The sequence below is a fragment of the Ammospiza caudacuta genome, chromosome 9 (genome assembly GCF_027887145.1).
Source record: "Ammospiza caudacuta isolate bAmmCau1 chromosome 9, bAmmCau1.pri, whole genome shotgun sequence".
In the NCBI taxonomy this organism is placed as follows: domain Eukaryota; kingdom Metazoa; phylum Chordata; class Aves; order Passeriformes; family Passerellidae; genus Ammospiza; species Ammospiza caudacuta.
In genome coordinates, this window is record NC_080601.1 from 21,476,802 (window position 1) to 21,502,438 (window position 25,637).

The 25,637-nt window shown below is 43.0% G+C and overlaps 1 protein-coding gene across 2 annotated transcripts in view; it reads left to right on the plus strand.

Moving 5' to 3' along the window:
- The first annotated feature begins 215 nt into the window (after positions 1-215).
- Positions 216-25,637, plus strand: part of C9H10orf71 (chromosome 9 C10orf71 homolog) — a 38,390-nt gene continuing 12,968 nt past the window's right edge. The window contains exon 1 of one of the 2 annotated variants that reach the window (XM_058810425.1): positions 216-244. The gene's annotated coding sequence lies outside the window, so the exon portion shown is untranslated. Of the gene's footprint in view, positions 245-19,326; positions 19,550-25,637 lie in introns of those variants that run through there. The other variant, XM_058810424.1, reaches the window with a different exon arrangement.

The window sequence follows — 25,637 nt, forward strand, 5'->3', positions numbered from 1 at the left end:
AGGCAGCGCTGCTGGAATTTTTCCTATGTAGGTATTCATACAGCGTGAACAAAACACGCCAGGCAGCCTGGCTTTGTCATTGTTGCATATTCTGGTACACTCAGCTGTGTCTTAAAATACCTTTGACGTGTATGATGATAACTTGGAAAGCTCCTAAGCAACCTCTGAAAATGGCTGGGTGCTTACTCTCTGAAGGTGGTGTGTGTGGAGGAAGAGAAAAAAGCAGTCAGAGCGAGAGGAAAGGGTAAAGTATGTCCAATTTCTATCCAATATTCTTGCATCTCCTGTCCATCTGTATTCTGTGAAAGCATGTTGGACTTTATTAAAAGGAAACCATGGTGAGTTTCCTCCAAATGATCTACTAAAGAACATAGGTGGTAGAGTAGAAGGTAGTTTTTTTGTCTTTCCTATTTCAGGTGTAAAATGGGATTTTCAACAGACTAAATCTTCAAAAGAAAATATGCTGTAAGAGTGGAAAGGTTGAGCATCTTTATGAGGAATTAACTCCTGGAAAACTCCAGCTGTTCCTTTGTGAAAATGTAGATTCAGTGCTCCTTAGGAGTGGTAATTCAGGTAGCTCATGCCCCTGTTATCCCCTCTTGGCTGGGTCACCCACTGAATTGCATTTTCATGATGTGCTGTAACCAGAGAACAGAATAATCCATTGCACTGGCACAGCAAAAATTTGATGTACCCAGGGATTTTTTTTTTCTATTGCTTGTCAGTTCAACCATCAAAAGAGGGGACACAAAACGTGAAATATGTAACATCTACAAGAAAACCTGGTTAGTTTCTGGGTAGAAATGTTCAGCTTGTGGTTTTGGGTGCGTTTGTGTTTGTCTTTAGTGATAAGGAAGTTTTGTGTGTTTGTGTTTGATTTAGTGATAAGGAAGTTTTGTGTGTTTGTGTTTGGAAGTTTTGCTGTCAGACTGCTAGTCAAGGGCAGCTATGCCCAGTGAGCAGTGGACAACTGGGCTGCTACAGATCATTCATATTGTTCCTTGCATGTACAAATATGTTGCACTTTACTTTCGAAATCCTGTTGTCAGAAGCCAATTTTGAATGTACATAGAGCAGAGTTACTTGAACAAACCACGCAGTTCCTATCCAAAGGAATTGCCACTTTCTTTATAATATGAGCAATACTGGTGACATGACATTAGACGTAGCTGTATCCCATTTTGGTGCCAAGTAATATTTGCACTTAGACAAGGCATTTAAGAAGCTGGGACTTCTCTTGACATAAAGCAAATGTTGCATCTTTAATGGAATATAAGAGGCAGAAAAAAGTTAATCCCTTCTTTGGGATTAGAAATATGTTTTTTTCTTCTTTTACATCTAAAAACACTAAAAGTCATTAGACATCTTCATAAACACCAGGTTACAGTTAAACAGCCATTCAGCATTCATTTCCATGCAGATTCCCCAGAATAGATTACATTATCTGCCTGTGAAAACAGTCCTTTTGCTCATGTGCACAGTTCTGTGGAAAGCTGAAAGCTTTCAGCCTCTGACAGAGGCATTCAGAAATCTCATCTGTGCATGGTAGGGCTGTGCCTGCCAAAGTGAGTGGAAAGATGTTTATAGACAAAGGAAGAATGGCAGTAAAATTCAAATTTAGACAGCTGAAGTAAGAGAGTTAAATATGTTACCTCCCTTCTTTCTTTAATCCTATAAGTTATATATAGATACAAGGACGTAAAAACTTATTTTAACTCCTTCAACAGGAATTTAAATATCTACATTTTGGTTTAAGATAGAATCTTATAGGATGTAACCTATGTTATCTTTCTGCTGGATGAGGCCTGAAGTCTTTCCTATGGAGGTAGAGTTACTGATAGGCAGTTAGCAGAAACAGCATCTCAGTGCAGAGGCACTTTGCTAGTAAAATCATCACTATGCCTGATCAAGTGACAGCCAAGGCATTCAGCTTTTGCTGTGCACTAACGTCTGCCTGCATCACAGCCCAAATTAATCTTATGGGAGGGATCTGAAACCAGACTGCCTTTCTCACTGATCCTTGCAGCACCACAAGTTCTGGTGGATGCCATTCCCCTGCATTGTCTGTCTCTATTGAGCTTGCAGACTCCTGCACCTCTGGTTCCCCTTACACAGAGCCCTGAGTGAATTAGATTAATTTAAAATATCCTTAAAAGCTTTCGGTGGTGGACAACAAATGTGAGGTGGTCACTGATGGCAGCTTGTGTAAATGTGGTCTTCATTGCTCTGCCAGAACATGTTTCTTGATTTCCTTCCCTTTTCTTTGTCACTGGCCTTGTTTATCAGTCTAAAGCATATCAGATGAGCCAGGTCAGGGGCAGCATGGGGTTGCTTAGAGCTGTTGATGCCATAGGGGGAAGCAGCAGAACCAGCATGTGAAGTATTCAAGGGCTGACTTCGAACTATGTGAATTTGCGATATGCAAGCTGCACCAGGAAAGGGAATGTGAGGTTACTGCAGTCACTCAAGCCTGTGAAGATATTTGTCATTCCAAAACCATGCTGTTGAGGGCTTTGGTTGAGGGGGAGCATCAGGGAGCGTAAAATAGAAAGTGGAATGTAGGTTCTGAGGATTGCTATAAAGAGGCACAAGTGACATCATGACAAACTCCTCTATTTCTTCCCCAGGGAAGAGGTGGAAACAGGACACAGAACATTATCCCTGATCTCTTGGTGTGAATTTTGCAGGGTTTGTATGAATCTGTTCAGTGTCATGGATATCAGCTTAGGCTGGAACTCCTGTGTTCCAGAGAAATCTGAAGTGCACTTTGGCTTCTCTTGAGCTCTTACTTTCTCTGTGGGCCCGCTGGCACCTGAGCCTGGCCCATGTACCCCAAGTCTCTTTGTGGGTTCAGCTAAGCAAGGGTTTGCAGAATGAGGAGTGAAGAAGAGATCACATCTACATGTCCCTGTTTTGGCTGCAGAAAATCAAAACCATCCCCGTTTGGTGATGAGTGTCCTTAAATGCCACCATCCACCACTGGGATGCCAGGAGAGTGGTCTGTGCAGTGGTGCCACTCCTGCAGCCTGTGTGTGGGGCTGTTTCTGTTTCAAACCCATAGCTCACAGCTGTGGGTTTGCCTAGACATTTCCAGTGTCAAGACATGTCCAATACCTCTGGACATTTTCCATGTCCACTGATAAATTTTTACTTTTACAGCATTTTTCCATGATTTTCTTCTCCTTGGCTATCTAAGGAAGTAATGCCTTGATAACTCCTGCCTGGAAATGCAGGCTGGCCTGGATCCTTTCTCATCTTTTGGGATCTTCAGTATTAATTGTCTGTTTTCTCCTTTTTTGAGCTTTTGCCTTTTCCAGTCCAGTCCTTTGGCTCTACTATCACCTAGCAGTACTATCACCTAGCAGTGAATGCAGCTGCAGCAGAAGGTTTTGTTCAAAATTTATTTCTCTGATGCCCAAAGATGGACAAAACTAATAAAAACCTGAATAAGTACCTGCTGTAGTGGTGGGAAATTTCTGACTTGAAAATGGAAGATTTTTCAGTGGTCCACATGTTCGCATGGTCTGATGCTGTGATTAAGGGAGGCAAGGGTTCATTTTCAGCATCATAGCATGGTTTGGGTGGAAAAGAACCTTAGAGATCATCGACTTTCAACCTCTCTGTCATGGGCAGGGGCACTTTTCACTATACCATGTTCCTCAGAGCCCAGACCAGCCCTGAACACTTGCAGGGGTGGGGTACCCCCAGCTTCTCTGGGCAACTTCTGCCACTGCCTCCTCAGTTCCAGTGCCTCATCAGTTCCAGTGCCTCACATATCATGTTCCTTTGGCATTCAATTGTCTAAATCATGTAAGAAAAATTCTAGTCTGAGTTACGTGTGTGCAGCTTAGTGTGTCACTGCTTTAGTATCTTACTCTGTTTTCTCTGTGACTGAAGGATTCCCAAATTTCTCAAGTCACCAGTAGGACCCCAATCCAGCAAAGTTTAGGCATCAGTAAAATTACCAGGTGTCTTTTTTCTTTCAGAACTCTCCCCCATGAAGTCCTTTATGATCAGCATTAAGAGGTCATTTCTTCACCCTGGCAGCCTCTAGTGGAGTGAAATACAAGCACTTTTACCAGCACTTACCATGGATAATTAACAGCTTAGCTGGGGCTTCAGTGCTTACTTGAAGTTGCAAGGATGCAAGACTTAGGGAGGCCCAGTCTGATCATTATTCACTTCTGAGACAAATGCCCATGTAAGTGGTTAGTATAGTCCCTGGCTTCTGTGTGAAGCTGGGAGCAGGGTTTGAGGGGTAGGGATGTAGGGAGGCCATGGGGGAGGGAGGGAATGACAGTAGCAGAAATGAGAAGATTTAAATAGCTGTAGGAGGATGCTGATGGCCACAGAACAGGGGCAGGGACACCCTTGACTACAGCAAAAGTGGCATGACGTTAAAGGAGAAAGGAATTGCAAAACTGAGGGTCAGGCTTAAACTACAGACTGTGAAGTGCCATGTCTGGGGTGGGCATGTGGGACTGATGCTAAATGAGTAGGTATATTTTGTAAAGCATATTTGAGGGCTCTTAGGCTAAGGAAATTTTAGATGAAGTTTCAGATGTCAGGTCAGACAAGGGGACCGAGATATAGCAGTGTTAGTCTGAGCAGGGAGCCAGTGACAGGGCTTGGCTGATTCTGCAGAGCTACCAAGCTCATGCAGCATTTTCCAAAGAAGCCCTTGCAGTTGATCCCATGGACTGAGTGTCCATATCCCCTTGGCTCTTCAGACTATCCTTGTCTCTTCAGTGAGCTCTTGCTATCCCACTTGGTGTGATAAAAGAAGCTGCTAAAACTGGAGGCTGCTGAGTGTTATGCTGCCTCTATTCAAATCTCTAATGAGCTCCTCCTTGTAGCTCTAGGTTTAATTAGTTTTCATTGCAATATTAATGATCCAAACAAACCATTTTAACTTTCCTGTTGCACAGCTGGAATCTTCTTATTTAGTATTGTACTCTGTAAGGGAATCACACCAACTTCCTTTCCCCTCCCCCATTTCTGCCATTAATATGCATTAAAATCACAGTCTCACTGGCATAGAATTTCAGACCTGCTATAAAACTCTAATAATTTCTAAAAATGGTGAGGCTGAACTAGTGACAGAGCCTTATCCAAGTAATGCAAAGATAGATTTCTCCTAGAGTTTGATGAAAATTATGATTAATATTTCATTAATTTATTTACGGTGTATCAGAATTTACAAAGATCTGTTCATTCCTTTGAGCATACACAAAATCTCTCTTGAACTCCTTAGTATTGGAGAAGAAATGTCTAATCTGTCAATCTTCAGCAAAAATGCTTTCTCTCTTTATTTCCCCCTCAGGAGAAGGGCACACCCTGCCCTTCCCAGCGTAGGTCTGAAGACTGCCTGCCTCAAAGTCTTCTCCTGTCACAATGGACTAGGTGCATCTCACATTGCCCTCTGAAATCCCCAACAGTGATGGTTTAGAGGACAGTCCTTTTGTTACTCTGGTGTGTTTCACCTCCTGGACTCACTCTGACTTGTGAAAGCTTAAATAAATTGGATTGTAAATAATCTGGGTATCTTCCTGTTGAAAGATGCTAGAGAAGGCTAGATTCTCTGAAGGACTGATGTGGTGTCTTGTCAGCACCTTCTTCTTTCTAAGCCTTAGAAATAATGAAAAACTTGGTAGCAAGAAAGCTCCAGAGTTTGTTTTTTAAACTGCTCCTCAGAGCTGGTCTGTTGCTGTCCCAAGATCTGGTCAGTTTTGGCTTTTTCCTGTTTAGAAATGGATGTTTTCTAGGAGCCTGAAGAGCTGTGCTCTGCTGAGAGGCTGTCAGCAGCTGGATAAAAGGATTTGCCAGCTATCCTGTACAAGAGAGGTCGAGATACAACTGTGAAAGTGCAAAATTCAGTTCCACTTGCAAAAAGTAAATTTCATTGGGACTTATTCTCATAAGTGCTCACATTATTTTTGAAAATAGGACTTCGGAGTGTGCCCATGAAGATAAGGAAATGCTGTGTGAGTGCTTGCTCTGTTGTTGCCCGCAGGGTCTGGGTTCAAAAGAGGAACAAGTGACTGACTGAGAGCCCATCCCTGTGGCCCAGGCCGTGGGGAGCGGGAGGTGCCTCCCCCGGAGCCCCTGCAGGTTTCTCCCTTCCCCAGGAGGGCTGTCCTCACAGAGCACTTTTCTTTAGGGGGTCATCAAGCCACATGGGAGCTAAACTCACAATTCTATCCTTAAGTCAAGCATTTATGGTTCTGTAGATTTGCTTGAAAACTAAAGCAATTCAGTAAATGCAGGAAAGCAATTGTGTCATCAAGGTCTCTGGCTGCTGCTGGTGTTGGGAGAATCATCCAGGAGAGGTTAGATACTGATGGTCAGGACTTCACTCAGTGGTCCCAAGGTTTCCCCAGCTGTGCAGTATTGTAAAAATAAAAGTGTCCACTTATGTGTTTAAATACCATTTCTTTTTCTGCCTGAATACAAACTTTAGTGAGTGAGTATTCTGACTTATGGGACTCGTGGCCCATGGCACATCTCTCTGCAGCAGCAGTTTCTTGAAGATTCATATCAGTGAGCTGGTTTTGCTGTTGCTCTTGTGCTGGTTTACTTCATATTTGTCATTCATTTGTTGGATGGGAGTGCAAGGGTGAATGGTAACCTACCAAAGCATTGTCCTAACCTACATTGTCAACAGCTGGCAAGTGTTTGTCCAAAGTGGTCCTGCTGGAAAGTTGTTGATAACTTTACAATAACTAACTTGTTTGCTCCCATGTGGAAGAAAACAAGAGGATGTGTTATCCCTTCAGAAAACATGAGAGTGGATGGGGTAGAGGAGCAGCCGGGGAAATGAGGGATGCTATCTCCTTGCTCATCTGCAAAAAGTGGAGATAAGCTTCACGCGATCTGAAAGCTGATCAGAATCATATCCTGACAGTGTGACAGGGCGATACAGCCTGCACCCCTGCACCCACAGGAAGGTGTGGCATCATGGGAACACAGCTCCTGGCTGGGCTGTGCCCCAGTTGGGAAGGACACCTTCAAGAAAGGAATATAACAGCAACAGGGAGATACCTTCCCTGAGGTTTCACATCACCAGAGTCACCTTTGTGTTTTGTTGCAATTGACAATACCACAGCATGAACATGAGCAGTTTAAATGCACTTTTTACTCTAAATGCAACTGTTATTTAAGATTAAAATTGGTAAGATCTCTTATCACTGCCAGCTAACCACAGCTTATCACACAAATATCTCCCTTACTTGGTTTCCAGGGGCTTATTGTCTTCCCTTGGCTGCCAACATAATTATGTGTGGTTTCTTCCTAACTCAGTTCTGCCAGAAAGATGAACTTTAGTTTAAGTTCTTATCAGAAGGACTTTCAGTCTGTTCTGTTTCTTCAGAGCCACACCTGAGGCACCCAAAGAGGCCAGCAAGATCCAGAGAGGGGAGATGGGCATTAAGGTTAAGCCAGAAAACTGCTGGGCACCAATACCCCCACTGCATTGGCAGCAATGAGCACAGCATGTGGAACTGCAGCTTCAGTGACCTGCTCTGCTCTTCCTTCAGCCAGTGGCCCCTTAGCCAAAATACTGCTGTAAAGCTAAAATCAAAGGGATTGCACCAAGGGATGGATGTCCTTTCACAGAATAGTTTACTAAATTGAATTAAATTGCTGTTCAAAGTGTGCTACCTTCAGTGACAGCAGTGTGATTTTACCTCTTTCTATTCCTTGTATCTCTGCAAACCTGAACCACCTGAGAGGGGACAGCTTCGTGCCTCTCCATGTCTGGGCATTTCCACTAAAACTGAGCCAACTTTTAATAGCAAAATATGTATTTTTCACTGATGTTTAAATTAAGAGCCTTGGTTAATTTACTGCTCCCAGACTAAATCACATGGCCCTTAGAGAAACATCATTTCATCTCATACCCAAGCACATTTTTCATTGCTGGTGGAGCTGACGGCATCTCTTGAAGAGACAAGACTTCAGAACAGCAGATGCTTTATAGTATTTCTATTAGCTTGCCATTTTGAATCTTTATAACACCAGCTGGAATTTTCTTTAGCAGCTGTGAACATAACTCATGGTTTTGAGGGGCACTGAGGACTGGCAGCCTTAGATAGAAACCATTTAATGGCACTTTTCTCCCTTTAGATGAAAGAAACATTTCTTGTGCTGAAACAAACGTAAAAATTGATATGCTTTGGGTGTAAATTGGTGCTGCTGAATTAAATGCTGAATCTTCTGCCTCCCCATAGAAGCATGAGGGCCAGCAACATTGCCTTAGGTACAGACACTAAAGACAGAATTGCAGACACTCACCTGCAATTTCAGCAAGGGCATTTCTGAAGACAAATAGTGCTGCAGGAACCAGGTGCATTTATAATAATTATAAGAATAATTATGTTAAAGGTGTAGGGTTGACTGGGTAGGCTTCCTGTTCTGGAATTGGAACCTCCTCTTAAAATCTTTAGCCATTTGTCTTGTGACTGAAAGCTGCATGATGTTTCCACATTGGAGCTCCTTGCAGGGAAAAGCTTAAAGCTGTCAGTTGTTCCAAAAGCTAATGGAGACATTAAAAATATAGCAGCTTACTGGGGAGAAAGCAGGGTGTGTGGGGAACACGTGTTACTAGCATATGCTGTAACTGGACTGTAAGTGGTCTCCACATATTCATGAATGATGGCTGACCTCTACTCTGCTAGGGCACATGTGTGCATGTCCATCATGACAACACACTCTGAACTTACTCTATCGGAGCCTCTTGGGAACATAATCCCGATATCTGCCTCCAAATATAACTCTGCTGGTCTGCAATATAAGGCAGTGAGGAGGGCTGCTGCGTCCAGGAGCCATTTGGAAACTGCTGCAGTGATATTCACAGGGATCTCTGTGCCTGGTTGATGACCTTCTTCACTAAGAGGCAAATGTCTGCAGCTTGTAAAAGAAAAAGATGCCTCTGAATGCCTTTCCACTTTTAAAAGCTGCTCAGTGCCGGCTCAGCAGGGCAAGTGAAACCCACAAGGGGCAGTTCTTGCTGTGTTTGTAGTGTAAGAATGTGTGCAGCCATGCATCTGGACAGGGAGGCTTGTCCCAAGCAGGGCACTGGGAATAATTCTTGGAACTGCCTCCAACTTAGAGCTAGGGGTTTGACCCGAGCCAAATCACTAACTAGGAACTGCCTCAAAGTCAGTTCCTGTGGAAATAAGGCCAGTAACACCTCTCTGCCTCAGTGTGCCCCTTTTTAATCTGTTTGTAAGACAAGACTGCAGAGCAGAGCACAAGGGATTGGGAAAGACTTACTCATTTGTATTTAAAGAACATCAGGATCCTTGGAGAAAAGTTCCTTATTAGAGCAATAATGAATACAAAAAATAAGAACAATAAGAGCAATATCACAGGGAAATTGCAGAGATTTGGTCAGCATCACTTGACTATAGCTTTATTTGTCCTGTGGATTACAACAAAGGAACAAATCATCCTCTCTAAGTGTTTTTGAATATAGAAGATGAAAGTTATATATTGAGATCTTTTAAAAGAAAATTAAAACTTTAACTCTGAGGTGTGTGTAATAAAATGGCACTTTAATTCTCTAGTGAGCCATGCAGGCTTCTTCTGTTAATTTATTCACTACTTTTCTTTTTGTGCCTCATGTAATATTCTGAAATTATTAATGTGGCAATATATTTGACCACAAAAACCTGCCTTCTAGTGTTGTTAAGATTGTGAATTAACTCCACAATGGAAGGAGTTCAAGGCAAAGAGATCATGCTTGGGATAAAATTATTTACATGACAGGTATGCAAAACTTATAGCAGAAGGTTTTCCCAGGTGTCTTGCCAACCTGTGGCATTCCATCAGTCAGGATTGTGTCTCTGTGGAGCAGACACCTGTGTACCCCACACCTGAGCTGCTGTGACCCCTGGGACACAGCACCATTCCCCCTGGGCAGCACTGCAGGCCCTGGTGTGCTTGGGACACCTTCCAGTGCCCAGGGAGGGTGCTTGGTGCCAGGCTGAGTCTCTGCATCACCTCCCAGCACAGCACACTGCAAAATCCTCTTGGTAAGGAGGCACCTCAGCCCTTTAATGGCTTGTATGTCATCTGTCCTAGCTGGGTAACCCAAAACCCAGCAGCAGCCAACAGAAAGGAACATTCACAATGAATATACAGATATAGGATCAAACCTGCAAATTTTAGAGGAAAAACAATGACTTTGCTTGTTCTGCTGCTCCTAGTTTTCCCTTTATTCTTCTCTTTAATTTTTAGGATTTTCTCATTATCCCTGTCCCTTTAAATCTCCTCTGTTGAGTATTTCCTTTGTATTTCCTTGCTCAGGGGATCTCAGTCATTGCTGGGTTTCTGTCCCCTTTCTAGGGCCAAGGTCCTGCCACCTCTCTTCAGCTGTCTCAGCACTTGGTGCCTGGGCTAAGCCATCAGGAAGGCTTCCTCTCTTGTCTGCCAGGCATCCTGAGCTTGTGATCCTTCCTTTCAGGAAAAAGGGCATGTCAGATATCCCAGAGGGGTCTGCTGACCTCCAGGGATGAGGAAAGGAGCCAAGCTCAGTTTAAACTTGTAAAAGGTGAGCAGTAGGTGTGCTGGATTTTGTCCACTGATCTCTCCTTCTTGCTCATACAGGATATTTGGCACTAGAGCTGTTCTCTACCTCACATTGTGAACTATTTCTGCATCCAACACTGAAACAAGGGTTCTTAAGTGTCTCTGTCCCTTGAGGGTGAATTGGTGCATTCCTGTGCCCTCACAATAATAATAAATAAAATCTTCTATTTGTAGAGCTTCAAAGTTTCCCAAGGAGCTGCCTTTGGGATGGAACATACCAACAGTTAGTGCATAGCAACCCTAGATAACAACTTAAGACACTTGAATGTATCCAGTCAAAGCTGAAGCTGAGATTTCTGTTGGCAGAAGATAATTGCAAAAGTTATTAATTATTATTGTTTTTGTTTATGCAGCTCTAGACTCAAGAGCAATAGGCACTTTTAAAATATGACCAGCAGTTAGAAAAAAGCACAAAGGTATTGCAGTCATACCACAGTAATTTGCAGAAGGCAGAATGTGCTAGGAAAAATGCTCCATTGGAGGTTTTTCCATCTAGGACTCAGCATAAGCTATTGCATAGTCCATAATGCCAGAAGGAGAAGGAGAAATATGGCTTTTTCATGAGTTCCCAGTGTAAACTTGAGCGTATAGTTTGGTTGCTCTGAAGCTAACATGTCTACAAAGCATGTTGTAGGTGTCAAAAGGTGGAGATGTGGAAAGAATGCCAATGCCAATGCAAGTATTTGATATCAATCTCTGTATTTTGCAGGGTGATTTTGTTCAAATTGACAGTGGGATTGACAGGGATTTTTTGTCTTAAGCTACTGGACCATGTGTACATAGGCCTGGATTTACAGATCATCTCTAATTGCAAGGTGAGGTGTTTGCTCACTCTGGTACCAGCCACAGTGGAAACCACTGATATACTAGATGAGTATTATTAAAATCTCCTGGACTTCACAAACTAATGTAGCTCAAATAGTAAATATAAGGACTGTGTGATTATATTGGAAGTGTTTTGTAGGAGCAGTGAGTCTGCAAATGATTTTTGAAGGAACTGCAAAATTTTATTACTAGATTTTTTTTATATTGATGCCCAAATAAATGGTAAAACTGTGAAAGGTGTGAAGGAAAATGTGAATCAGCACACTGAAATTAACCATTCATCAAGGCACCTAATGCTGAATTATGTGAAAATATTCTTTTTAAATGGTGTTCCATTTTTGCACATTTTATACACAACACCCATTCCTTGCTTTCTTCTGATCTTGCATTACTAGCATGGAAGTTCTGTATTTTTTTCTTCAGTTGTTTTCCTAAATATCTGCAGTCTTTCAGAAAGGGTAGAGATGGGGTTTTTTCAATGGAGATGTTTCCTGCTTGTCATGCTCAACTAAGCTGGAAAAAGACTAGTCCAAGGTCTCATTACATCCCTCCTGTAAGGACAGCACAAACCCTGAAGCAAAAGCAAGCAGAGCACATTCCAGCTCCCACTCATGTCTGTGGAATGGTTTCTGTCGATTAGAGCTGGCTCAGCTGCATATGCCAGGCTGCTTCTGCAGTAAACATCAATTTCCAAAATATCCAGGTTTTGTGCATCACTTTGAAATGTGTGAGATGCCGCTGTCCTTCAACAGGGCTGGAATATGGAAATCAGAGGGAGCTGTGATCCCAAATGACATGGGCGCAGTTAAAAGTGTTGCCAGAGAAGACATCACACCTTGCCTCTGTTCAGGCCTGCCTGCATGTGCAGTCATTTTCTGAATGGATGTGGGAACATTGGGTGTAGAAATTGCTGCAGTGTTTTGAAACAGCAATACTTTCTGTCTCTAACTGAAAGACTGCAATGAAAATGCAGTTTGAGCTTGAATGCTTAAACACTTCAGTCTGCTCTCTTTTGAGTGTAAACGCTTCTGGAATCAAGGACAATGTCTGTATGAGTGTTGTTATGGATCAGCTAGAAGCCTTGATTTTGTGAACGTGTTTAGTTTTGTTCCTAAGAGAAGAGTCCTTAATTTCTGAATTAAGATAATCATGTACCTGTTTGGCGCATAGAATTTTCACCAGTAATAATTTCATTATTGTTTTATGTTTATCTTATTTTATCTAAAACACTTTTATAAAGGTTAAAGGAAACCAGTTGTGACTTTTTTGAAAAGACAGCATTTTTCTCTTTATCCCCATTATGTTTTTATTCAAATATTTGACAGTGTAAATTTTCTAATGAATTTAACAGACTAGAAACATTCAAAAAATGCCTGAAGGCAGTGGTTTATATGATCATAATTCAAACCACATGCCTTTTCCTTAACAGAATGAGAGTAAAGAATTATTTTGTTTCCATTTGTTGGTTTATTGATACCAGCCACTTTAGTAAATTTTGTATGGTGACTTTCAGTCCCAGGAATCACTTTACTACTAGGAATAGTCTCTGATTACCTAGGACTCATCTAATTATTCATCATTAACAGGTTGTGACATGGTTTTTAGGCCTGGGGGAATTCTTAGGGTGTTCTCTGATGGCATCTACTCCACATATATCACTGAGTCCATTCTCCAAGTTCAGCTGCAGGGAAAGAATGAAAATCCATCCTGGCTCACCCAATTCCCTGGGCAGGTTTTGCCATGGATCTTTCAGGTGGTGCAGGGCAGTGCCAGCCAGCCCAGGTGTGCTGCACAGGGGGAGCTGGGCTGACTCCTGCAGAGCAGCAGCGCCGGGCAGTTCTGTCTCTGAGCGCCTGCTTCCATTGCCTTGCTCTTGCTGGGGGGGCTTTTCTGTTCCTCATTTGGCTCCTTTCTTCTCATTATTCAGCTCTGTTCTGCAGAGAAGCACATTTGCTATCTTTCAGGCCAGGTTTTTAGCTGTTCTTGGCCTTGCTGTGTTTGCATGACTTCCTCCTGCTAACACTGATAATCTCACTCCTTGTTAATCTTCCATTCCCGACATTCAGCAAAACCTTGAACAATTACACACTGACTTTTTCTGAAAAGATGGGCATGAGCTTCTCCTTCTCTCTCTAGTGCTTTCTGGTTTACTGAATGCTGATTTTAGATTGCTGACTTTTCTTAAATGTGGCTTAAAGTCATATCATTTTGGAGAGACAGTGTTATAATTATTTGGATTACTGGAATGAGAAATGCAAACAGCTGTGCTGCTTCTTGCAGCTTAGGGGTGTGCTCTGTTCTGCTGGTGGGCTGGAAGCAGGTTAAGTGTCTTTGCTGTGAAATGCATACTCCTGGTACCTGTTTTTCTGCCAAGACATGCAAAAATTGAATATATTTCAAAACCTTTGTGGTTTCCAATAACCCTTTCCTGAGAAGCATTCTGAACTAGGAAGAAAGTTGGTTTGAGAAGAAGGAAGTGCAAATTTAAATTTCTTCCCTGTCTGATTCAAATCTGGGCTGAAACCTTTCTCCTAAACCAGCTGGCCTCCCCTTCACTGTCCACTGGTGCTCCAGTACAAAACCGTGCAGGGAGACATTTTGCACCCGAATATCTTCTGAACCCATTTTGCAGGACTCTTGAGTTTTTGAGATAATGCAGGCATGTTTTGATGCTTCATTGACTTCTGAGGAATAAAACTGTATTATAAAATTATTTTCTTCTGTTGTGCTTCACTCTTTCTTTTTCTTGGCCCGCAGAAAGTGTATTCTACAAACCAGGAAAAGAAAACCCATGTAATTCAGGCAACTCATTTGACTAGAACAAGTTTTAGTGTTTTATCTTTTCTCTCTTCATCTCTCTTCACCTCTCTTCACCCAGAGATAAACACACGTTTGTACCACAGCACCTCTGCAGTATCAGCTGAACTGCAGCATAACAGAACTTCCTCTTGTAGTGCAGCACACCACAATTTCCTCTTCTGATTTCCCAGCATCTGGGGAGAGTCAGCCCTGCTCTCCCTGCCCAAACCCCATCTTTCTGCTGTGAAGGAACCTGGGACAGGACAAGGATGGTGATGCTGTGGATACTTCCATGGGAATTCATCCAATGTGTTGTGTAGAGTGCAAAATACTGCATGAAATCTGGATGGAGGTGTGTGGGGCTGAAACAAATATCATCTGTCTGGTTCACCTTGCCTGTGGTGGGGTGAGAGAGTGCAAAGGACTGAGAGCAGCCATGTGACACCTCTGGACTGACTGGACTCCTGGCTGCCTGGGCTCTCACACGGTCCCCTAAAAATAGCCCCTCATGGTTCCCATCATTGTTTGTCCAGCTATTTTAATTAGCCTGTGGTCGCTGGTTTTTGCTTTGCAATTTGTAAATGGGAAATACTTACACTAGGCCAGTGACCCCACATTCTTCCAACCTTTTCTTAAATTAGATGGATTGTAGCTATGTTTATAAATTACCTAATGCATTTGGCTTAGCATCCTTAAATGTCGCTGGCTTCTACATAATGTTTTTAATGAGAACTAATTTTAGATCACTCCCAGTATTTACTGGTATTTTTTTCCCACACCTGATATGTCACTAGTGTGCTCATTTCTTAAACTTTAGCTTCAGAAAGACTGGTTTATTGTATGTCCTGGCACAGGCTGGACCTCTCCTCAAAATTGCAAGGTGCTGTCAGGTTTGCTGACATATCCTCATGAGAAGGGAAAGGTTTCCAAGAAAAATCAATGCCCAGAAGGCAGATAGGTACTTAGCATATTATTTTGGTTATTCTAGGTAGTGCAACCTAAATGGGTGAAAAATGGGCTCAGGTAGAAGAGTGCTTTGCAGGTTTAATCTTTATTTGTAGAATAATTTAGAATAATTTGTAGAATAATTCTGCTATTTAACATTCTCTGTAGTTAATTTTTTTATTGCCACATCTGTCTTCCACTCTTGGCAGAGTGTTTAATAGTGAAGCAGTTCTGCAAAAGCATCTTCCTGGGGTTCCTCAGGTGTGATCACTGTAGTGAGGTGGCACTGGTAAAATGTGACTGCTCCTGACTGAAATGCCAGTTTGATTTGGGGAAATATGTGCAGGATGAAGTTGTGACTGACATCCTTGCGAAAGTGTCCCTGAGGCTGTGTTTTTAGAGTCCTTCTGGTCTGCATTCTGTCCCCAAAAGCCAAGAGAGAGATGCTGAGCCCCAGGCTCAGCATGAAATGCCATGGTCGGGCATTTCACAGAGGTTTAGGATGAGTGTTCCAGGCTGGAATCCAGACAAGTTCTTTCTGAGTCAGCTGAGTCTGGGTGCTATTGATGGCACAGCAGCAGGGAGAGGAGAGCAGGAGAGCAGAAATTCTTTTAAAATTGCATTTAAGGTCTTATTCACAGATGGACAAAAAGATGCTGGAACCAATGTCTGCCAGTGATTGCAAATGCAGTCAGAGTCAAAATGTAACAGAGTTTGTTATGTTTCATAAGAAATCTGATTTCAGAGAACAAACATAACAATTTTTTTAGGAAATAATATTTTTTACTATTTTTTGAGGGGAGGATGAAAATAATTTTGACATTTTATTTTATTAAACACCATATTATAAAATTATGAGAGATGAAATTAAGGAAATATTTCTTTTTCTTGAACCCTTCTCAGATTTCTTCCAGAGCTTCCTTTTGCAGAGACTTTTTACTTTGCTAGGCTTCATTCAAAGCTTCGATAAGGAAAAATGGGAAAAAATTGCAATGGATTTAAAAAGTTCTCTCCTTGTCAGAATTCTAGGAGACCCTGGAGTTGGAACCAATGATCTTTATCTTCTGGCAAGGTTTGAACCCTAGGGAGTAGTCCTGGGGAGAAGCTGGGGATGAGTCCTGCATCTGTCTCATTGCACAGATTCTGCATGAAGGGATAAGCAGCTCTTCCAGAAAGGTGGAGAAATGTCCCCAGGGAAAGAGACTGCTAATGGTTCTCAGGTGCTGGGGATCTTTATGTCCTCACACACATCTTCTCAGCTGGGTTTGTCAGGACAGAATCTGGTTCAGACCAGGATGTGTAAGGGGCTGGGCACAGACGGAGAGGAACATGACCTGTCATTTCCCCTGATGCCACGTGCAGCACAGCCTGTTTGGCTAGCAGGGGGAGCTGGGCAGAAAATGCACCCTTGATCTTGTTCCCCCTTGGAAGAGAAAATACCTGCATCAGCAATTCACTGCTTCAGTGCTTTTGCTCAGCTGATATGACCCAGAGGCTGCTCTGTCCAGCCAATGCTCTGCACTCACCTACACTCCTTGTCCAGTGCCCAGACATCAAGTTATTCCACTCACTGTGATAATAGTCAATAAATCATTCAATCTGTGGCTGCCAGGTAAGAGCTGAACCTGTGTTGCTTTGCTGAACAAAAAGTGCTGTAAGCAAACAACTGAAAACTCAATATAGTCCTATTGCTCTCATGGGTTCCTAAACAGACCCCTTGTTGTTAATGCCTTGAGAATTATAAAACATTTAATTTCTACAACAAAAACAGTTTGATGCTTGAGTTTTCCTAGTCCAGGGTGATGTTTTCATTTCTGTTTATAATCAGTTCCACTCCTTGGTTTCCATGTACCAGGGACTTTTTGCATGTGGTTGGTGCATTGACCCCTTGGGTTTGCATACTGCTTCCCTGGGATTTGCAGCTAAGGTAACAAAGGGAAAAACTCTCTCTATCAGCAGGGCAGAACTCCATTTATTTCCCTAGAGAAAGTGTTGGGATGGGATACAAATCAGAAAAGGCTGAAAGCTACTGCTCTTGCATAAGGCTCTCTTGTCAGAATTCTCAGTGTTGCCAAGCACACAAAGTTTCAAGTGTGTGTGTGAAAGATGGAGTTCATTATGCATACAAACATACATACATTTTCCATTGACATATTTGTGCAAATTGCATACTGTTTTCATACAAGTTTAAAATTTCAGTCCAAATTGCTGTCTGAAAAAGTTCAATGTGGTCTGTTATTGCTCGACACTCACTGAAAGAAAGCAGCAGGAATTTCTGGTTTTTAAATTTCCTGGGAGTGAGATAACAACATCTAAGTGCCACTGGGTTGTGTTTCCTGTGTGTTATTCAGTAATTTTCCCCAGAAGAGGTTTTATTTTAATGACAGCCCATCTGATCCCAGACTCTCATCTGAGCACTGAGTTAGCAAATATTTACTACCACAGTATTTGAATAAGCTTAATGCCTGTCCCAAGATTTGAGTCCTTTCAAAGCTGGAGTCTGTGAACTACATTTATCCTGATGAATACTGTTAACCCCAGTTGCTTTCATGTGAGAGGCCTGTTTTGGATTTTCCAAGCAATCAGCCAACCTTCCTGCATTAGCAGTTACCATTTCCACAGGGATCTTTCTAGTTGTGATTCAGCCTCTCAGCAGTTCACAAGTTCAGACCTTACAGAAAGCAGGGCTTACAGAAAGCCTCTCTTCATAGACAGCAGAGATGGGTTTATTTTTAGCACAAATATTCCAGAAATACATTCCTCCCCTCTTTAGAAATCTGTGGGAGAGACAGACACACGTACAGACAGTTTTGCCTACTTTGGTGGCAGTGGGTGCCTGAAAACTACTTTTTCCACTGTCTCTTGTAATCCCAAACATGTTTTTCAGTGTGCGCCAGTTCTCTCCTATGTCTCAGTCTATAGGTGCCATGACTGATGATACCAGACCTTTGTGCATAAGTGCTGCTACAGGTGCAGAGCACTGGGAGCTGTTGGAACTCTGCAGTTCCAGGCCAGAACTCAGCACTTAGAAGTGCCCTGATGTTTGGCAAGACCAGCATTCAGTTTGGGATGAGTTAGAAATACCTGAGCACAAAAAACCCTGAACAGGACTTCAGAAATGTCCTATCTTTGCAAAATCTTCCTGCTGAATTTTAAGTTGAAAAATGTGCCTTCCTCAGGTTGGGAATTCAAAGCTGAAGGCTGCTTTGGGAAGGCAGGTCACTGTCCCTCCAAGGAGGGGTAAGCCTGGGCTGCTCTTGGATCTCAGGGACAGCTAGCTCATCACAAGTGTCCTGGTGCTTGGAGATTCCCAGGCTGCAGAAACTTGCTGGTGCTATAGCAATGTAATTAGAAGGTCTTTTTAATGTGTAAATGACCACTGGGCTCATGTGGAGTCCTGCTCTGCCATGGAAACAGGGCTGTAATGACAGGAGATCCTGCTCTTCATTTTACTGTAGGCTGTGGTTCAAGTCCAACATGATGCTGAACCCCAGGAGAGTCCCATGACTCCAGTAAGGAGCTGTGTGCACTCAGCATGGCACAGGGTGCCATCCATTGTTCAGATCTGCAGTACAGAAATGGAGCTTGTTGACTTCATGGCATATTTTTCCCATTATCCAACATCCTATTGCAGTGCGCCAAATGAAACCCAATGCTGGCATGTGCTCATCTTGTTTGCTTTGGAGGGACAGTGGAAGAGGTCCTTACTCCAAGAAGTCCAAGAACACTGGCTACATGTGTCCAGCCTTGATGATGAAATGAGCTATTTATGCAGAAGCCCCCACAGGACAGCAATGTGTTACTCGTGTGCATATGTGCACAGTATTTTTAGTGGTGACCCTAATAAACGCTTTGCCTCCCACCTGGAGGTACAAAACTGCAGTGCTCTGAGCTTTGAGTCACTGGCAGCAGCAAGCCCATGGCCCAGCATTGCTGTCTGTATTAGTTATCTCTGAAGAATTACCAATGGCCAATGTGGATGTAAAAATAGCTGATGACTGTTTGTTTCATCTGTCTGTTACTCGACACCGCGTGGTTATTCCAATACGTGTGTTTGCCTCTTCCCCACCATGATCTCCGCTTGGTTTCCCCTTGCCTTATAACTATTTAAATCCATTTTACTAACTTTGGATTCCTTGCTCATTTCACTTCACCTGGCTGGGCAGGTCTGCGAGGATTCAAGGCTTAGCTCCTCCACTTTTATTGGTTTTTTTTATTTTTCAGTCATCGTTTTTATTAAAATAACCATGTTCAGAGGAAGAGTCCGACACACATAAGTAATGGGAACTGCTAATAGCAAGCAGGCTGCTCTAAAATGTACTGGGGCTTTGACTTAAGGGAAGAAAGCACAGCCCTGCATTGTCCCTGTCAGGAAGCTGGAGCACAGAAGGTAAGGGGGAAGCGTCTGGGTGGTTTTAAAACAGGAAAATTATGGAGAGTGGTTGTTCCTGTGAACGTGTGTGCACTCAAGGATCAGTAATGTGATTGATCAGATAGGAGAAATCAAACATCATTGAAATCTTTTCTTCAGTGATTAGAAGTGGAATGTCCTTTCATTTTATCCAGTTTTTTTTTTTTTTTTTTTCTCAGAGAAATGCAGGATTGCCTCTGAAAGTCTGTGTGTGGAAAGAGACATACACATAGATTTGTTTGCAGTGAATAGTAGTTATGACATGCAATTATTTTGCAAAGGGGCATGATATTTTAAAAGAGCATGATCTTTTAAAAAGAGCACTAAATTGATATGAAGCTCCATTTAATTTTTTGTACATTGTGCTGTAAACAACTTTAAAGAAATATGTATTGGTTTTACTTTCCAGGTGATTATTGCTACAGATAAGCTACTCTCTAAAACTCCAGTGATTTGTATATGGTTTGGAAGGCTGTTGGATGTTTCTTTTTTTGGAACAAATAGGAATAGAATAATTTAAATATTTTATAAAAAGTAATTACCATGGTACACAGCCTGAAAAATTAAGATAGTTCAAATATCTATGCAGTGCTAAGAGGCCGCAATAAATGACTGTGACTATGACTTGCATCCAGTTTTAATTGTTGGAAGATTTCTTAAATGGCATAGGTTTTTCTTACTCCAGTTGTTGCAGAACTTCTTAGTTTCCTGTCCTAAGGAACTGCACTTTATTAGTCTAGCTGCAGAACCCAGTAGCAAAAAAAGAACAGAAATAATTAAAATCGAGCTTGAGAAGCCAAACTGCTTGTGCTTTTTTAAATGACTTGTAAACTGGCAATTTGATTGAATCTGAATAGAGAAAAGTTTTACAGCAGCAGACCAGTGTGACTGATTCATACTGGATTTGTACAGTGCCAGCTAGAGGGTTCCTCTCTAGTCCTCTGACATTTCTGGGAGGGAGGCAGGGGAGGAGAAGAGAGAAGAGATAAGAAGGACAAATAAGCTTTCTGGACAGGATCAAAGTCTGTGGCTCTCCTCCTTCACTTCTTCAAGGAACTGACCGCTTAAAAAGCAAATGTCCTCAGTTAAATGCTTGAAGGATGAGGTCTGTGACAAACACTAAGATGTAAAAGATTGCCAGTACACTGGAGCCCCAGCTCCATTTCTCCATGCTTCCACACTCGCCATTAGGAAGGTATTCATATGTGCATTCTCAGCTCAGTTACCCAAACAGCTGTAACTTTGAGGCCACAGCTGGGTGCAGGTTTGCAGGTGCAATTGCACCCCTGCTCTGCAAGCCAACAGAAGTTTTGCTCTGTAGCCTCTTATTCCTACCTGCTTCTTCTCTGAAATGCTTGTCTTACCTGTACTTGCATTACCAGAGCTGTGGGAAAAAAGTCCACAAAACTATTAACCCCTCCAAGACCAGAAGAAAAGTCAACTAACCCTATGAGCCATGCTGGGAGAAAATTCCACTCATCTGTATCAGTCTTTCTTAAGTCCAGCTGAGTTACACACAGGGAAAGTTGCTGGCAGAGGCAAATTCTGCAAGTGGTTTTTAGCTGCAGGCCTGGCTGCAGCTGGGGTGCTGGTCACACAGAGCTGTGGCTGCTCCCAGCAGAGGGTGAGTTCATTGCTCTTAGAGGTAACTGTGCATTGCCTGAGGTTGTGCTGCATTTTGGGATCAGCTGTGTGTGATCAGCTGTGATCAGGTGTGTGGGGAAAGGACCACAGTGGGAGCTGCATGTCTTCACTCAGAGGGGAACTTTACCTTGGAGATGAGGTTGCTCCTCTTCAATCAAGCCTGCATATGTTTTTGGATGGATCAGTGATTATATCTGAAGTTGTATATGTGTATGTATGTATATATTATATATGTATATTTGTGTGTGTATGTGTGTGTTGAGCTTGGTGTGTTATGACTCTCTTGCTTCTTGCCAGGTTTTTATGGCTTGCAAGTGTGTGTGGTGGAAGAGACTGCCACCAAGACCCCTGTCCTTTAGCAGTCTCAGAGAAATTAAGGCAGCATTGAAGCTGTAAGAGGACAACCCTTACCTAGAAGAAAGGTTTCCCTTGTGTTTCCCTGCCAAATGATCCTCTTTGGACAGGAATAGAAAGCAGATAGTTAATTATAGTTTGAGGTTTCTTTAACATCCATCACCTGTGCTTGCAAATAATGATATACAAGAAGCCAATGGCTAGCAATGATTAATCTAAATCATCTGGTAACAGTCAGGCCCATCTTTTTATGAGCCAAAAAGGTCAAATAGGGATGCATCTTTATTTTCAGCCTCTCACATAGCCACATCTCATTAGTTTCAAGGATGCTTTCCCCATTACCTACACACTGTGCCAAAGGCTTTTTGGGGACTGTGAGAAGGGTATGACAGTCAGGTACATGAAGGCCACCCAATTCATACTTTCCATGTGCAACTTTTTTGGAAGAGTCTCTCAACGGAATGTATGTGGTTAACAATTGGCTACACCTTAACAAGCAAAGTCAGCAAACAGCAGTCTCTGGCAATTTGCAGCTCCTGCAGTCTCAGATGTGCCTCTGTCTATCAACTTTACCTGGGTCAGACATAAGCTGTCATACCTCAAGGCCATCTTGGCTTGCTTGTCTGCTTTGTTATAGACCCATGTACAATTTTGCACTCTTCTGCTGGCTTTTGCTTTGTCGAGATGTATTTCATGTGTCCCAGTCTCTGTCCTTTGCATATTTCAAAGCACAGAGCTTCATTGTGTAGAAATTGAGATAAGTGCCCAGGACTGCCCAGGATGCTGGTGCAGAAATAACATCATACTCAGAGGGTACTGACCCCTGCAAGCTGTGTCAGGGTTTGTGCTGGCAGTGGGGCAGCGCTCCTTATCGTGGTATTGTTCACTGAGACTCTTTGTTTTGACTGATCTGCTTTGAAGTAGTGATACTGGGACTTGGTCTGTCTCTCCAAAACTGAGACATCAGTCTTTGAGCAGGCTTGTGAATGGAAGGAAGCTACAGACAAGTAGCTATAGTTGCCACCTCTGTGGTGTGTGGGAGAATTGAGGAGAAGGGGTGGGGGAGTTGCTGGTGGCAGCACTAGGCTGGTGCTATTGTTTGTCTGCAGGCTTCTTCAGAGGGTCTAGGGGAGCCCCATGCTGACAGCAACACTGCAGCTGCTGAGGGACTGACTCTGCCAGGGTCATCAGAGTCTGTCTCTTGGGGAACGAGCGTGGATTCTCCTTAAATCTCTTGATGCTCCCTTTTCTGTCTTTTACCCATATCCTTTACAGAATAATCACATGAAACACCATAACAAGTGCATTAACTGTGAAAGAATGAGGGACTGGCTTGGGGACACACCATTAAATCATAACAATTAATCAGTCTCTGAATAGGGAATCTGGAGGGCAAAACCAAAGCAACTCCTGTGCAAAATGCAGAAAGAGGCAGCTGGGAGGAACTGTCATCTTGTTTGGGGTGGGATTTTTCTCCTGGCTTTTGCTCCTCGAAAGGAGGAAAGTAGTATGGCCTCTAGAGATACCTGGGGCAACAGAGAGGGGGCTCTGCCCTGCCCTCCCAGAGGCCTCCCATAGGTGTGGGGCTGTCCCATGCCATCCTCCAGATAGCAGGCAGAAGCCAAGCCACAGCTTTTGTCCTTCAACTGGAATGGTTCTGTTATAATCACAAAGGTTGAGGAGCAGTTTGTCACTGGAGGAGAGATGTTATGTGAAGGGATGGCTGTGTGCTTGGGTCATGTGCTCTGGCATGCACTGAGTATCACCCTCCCTGCCACACTGTGTGCTCAGGAGCAGAGCTCTTCTGGCTGCATTTGAAATCTACAGCAAGGTGTAAGTGAGAAATAGCTCTGTTCTTGCAGCCTGAACCAGAATATTTTAGAAACCAAAGCCTCCATCTTCTCCTCCACCTCTGATACCTACATCTTTTTGTCTATGGTGTTTTGGTATATTGCCTGTCTGTAAATCCTGTGGAATTCAGTGGGTGAGAAAACTGCTTAGAAGTTGGAACCATTTTGAACCTAGCATGCACAAGCATTTTGAATTCTCTTAACAGAAAACAGATTCAGCAGTCTCTGTCCAAGTCTTGAAAATATCCAGAAGTTATAAAGAAAAAGAGCAGACGAGACCATCAGTAAAAGAATAATCCTTTTTCTCTGCAAGCCTGTTATTTCCTGAGACTGTATCCTGTCTGGTGGGTGTGGGTCAGACTCTCCTTGTCAAGAAGCTTAAATGGTTTAAGTGCAAACTTGACAATGCTGATGGTATCAGTGTGTTGGGGCTGATGAGCAGAGGGCAGTGCAAGTGGGGGATGGTTTCAGGTTCCCCAGCCTGGAAAGAGAAGTGAGGCATGGCTTGTTGCTAGCTGCAGATTTCCTCGTGTAGGTCACAGAGGAGAATACACCTGTCTCCCATTTGTGTCTAACATACTTGCTGATATGGTTACAATTTTCCCATGACAGGGACTGGGACTGTCTGGTGTGCTCTTGATTACAAGGCATCCAAAACATTGTATTTGTTTTCTTGACCATATTTTATTTTATATATATCATAAAATTATAAATATATAATTATAAAATTATATATTTTCTTTTTTTTTTTATTATTTCCCTTCCCCCTTTACCATCTTCCACCTCTAACCATTGCAATGCTGTGATACTCCACAGCTTTCCCTCTGCTGTGGGAAAATCTCCTTTCTCTTATTCAGGAAGGGACAACTCAGAAGCTTTCATCATCTAACTCTTTCTTGAGAATGGAGAGAGATGAATACCTGTCTCATCAGCCAAAATCCTTCCAGTGCTCAGTGAGGGCACTGTACCATTGTCATGTCAGCTGTCACCACCAGCTAGTGAGGAAGGCTTGGGTTTTAGCAATCTTAGCAATATTTAGGTATCAAGCACCTGAGATGAAGCAGAGATCTTTGCAGTCAGTCACCTCCAAACTTGGTTGGATTTCACTATACAATATAATGCCAACCTACAGCACCATACTCAGCTGCAAGGGGGTGGGGTGGGGTGGGCTCCCAGAGATAAAAGTACCATGAGTTATGAAGGGCAGTGGGAAGGCATATTTTTGCCTTACCTGAGAAAGGTTAAGCTCTTCTTGTGCAATTCAGAAAACACAGATTTGGTTCCCTGCCCTGCCACAAATGCCCTCTTTGATCTTGGGCAGATCAGCCAGTTGAAGGTAAAGTCTAAGGCAAATCATCCTTAGCTGCTGCCCTGTAGATGAGACACAGATCCTGCTTGCAGTGGGAGAGTTTGCAAAGATAAATAGCCACGAGGTGTTCATATACCATATTGCTGGGGAGCTGTATAAATATCTTGGTGTACAGTGACTGACCTAGTTACAGAGAGTGGCCTTTTCCAGGCAGACATTTAATGCCAAGAAACGCACTGTTTGGGTTCAGTTGCTTAAATGTCACTTGTCTGTGCTGGCTGCAGGTCATAGGAGGAGCACCATCCCTTGTGCCCTGTGTTTCTCATAGACTCATGCTGTTTGTCAAGTGCTGTACCTGCCCTTGGCCTGTGTCAGTCATGTGCTCTGTGCCTTTGACTTCCCCTGTCACGTCTGCATGCTCCTGGCTCTTCAAAGGCAGTGAACCAGGAGATGGAAAGGATGAACAGGAGTTGCAAGAAAGCCTCAGTCCAGATACAACCCTTTCTGAGAGACATCTCCTTCTTCCAGACGTAACAGGCCTGTTGGCAGGATGGGGCATTTGGAGGACATTGGGAAAGGCAGCCCGGAGACCGGCTGGAAATAACTGCTGGGTCTTTGCCACTGAACCAGAAAGGGAAAGGTAGAGACACTTGCAGTCTCTGTTCCTCCCATTTTTCTTCATGTGAGGTCTTCATCTTCCAGTGTTTGGAGCTTTGTGGTCTGAGCTGGAAAGGTAAGCGTTTCAGCTGGGGCTGCAAGAGGTTCACCTCCTTTGAGGAAAGGACACAGCAGGATACAGAACACAATCATTAACTAGGTACATGTCTTCCTTGTGTTCATACTTCCACCAGCCTACACTGACCTTCCTTGAACTGATGAGTCCCTGGTTCCAGCTTCCATTGGAACAAAT